The sequence below is a fragment of the Melitaea cinxia genome, chromosome 5 (genome assembly GCF_905220565.1).
Source record: "Melitaea cinxia chromosome 5, ilMelCinx1.1, whole genome shotgun sequence".
Classification (NCBI taxonomy): Eukaryota; Metazoa; Arthropoda; class Insecta; order Lepidoptera; family Nymphalidae; genus Melitaea; species Melitaea cinxia.
The window spans coordinates 9,323,091-9,324,105 of record NC_059398.1 but is presented as its reverse complement, the minus strand read 5'-3'; positions in this window follow the sequence as shown (position 1 = coordinate 9,324,105).

The window sequence follows — 1,015 nt, the reverse complement described above, 5'->3', positions numbered from 1 at the left end:
TTATATAGTTATTTATGAAATACATTACAAGATTGTGCTAAACGAGACATGGTTGCATATAGCATTGATCGCAACTCTTGGGAAGACGGAGAGGTTTTTTTTTGTTTGTTTAAGTGCGTTAATCTCAGGAACTACTGGTTTGAATTGAAAAAATACTTTTGTGTTAGATAGCCCATTTACCGAGGAAGGCTAAAGGCTGTTCTTTCCTACACACGGCACAGTTAGTTTTATAATACGTTAAAATGATTTGTCGTATCAATGGCGTTGTCCTAAGCATATTTACCTATTCTATTTCGATTATTCAAGAATTGTTAATAATTATTAATTCAGCGTGATTCACCAATTGGTGCATTTAATTCTGTGTTTGTAGCACGTTTTGTACACGAAGTATTATAAGGTATTATCATATATTATTATATATTATCACGTATTATATTATTATTTATATTAGGTATTGATCTATACTTCGTGGTTTGTAGTTCAATTAGGGTCTGTGTATAAGACCGTGGGCCGTGAGTTCAATGCAAAGATTAAAGTACTCTCTACCGAGAGGTTCAATGCCAAATGACCTCTTTGAAATGACAGAAACTTATATTTTATTTTACGTATAAATATAAACAACCCATTGAAAATGTCAATGGTGTAGTATTACCAACAGCAATTAATTAATTTCTACGACGTTTTCGATGTATCTGTTATTAATAGTTTTACTATAGAATTTATAAACAATCTCTAAAAGTATAAATAACATTCTGAATTTATTTTCCATTAAGTTTATTTAATCTGTCAAATTAGCCTTATAAGTAAAAGTAACGTTAGTTGTATTGAACATGTGAATATAGCCTTATGAACAATTACCTATTGCATTTTATATTTATATTATTTTGAAGATTATGTTACACTACATTTTTAAATTGAAGGTATACTATAGTAATATTTTATACAAAAAAATTGATAATTGTAATTTTTTTTATGTATTTATGGTATAAAATATGGTATAATATATAATAATTTA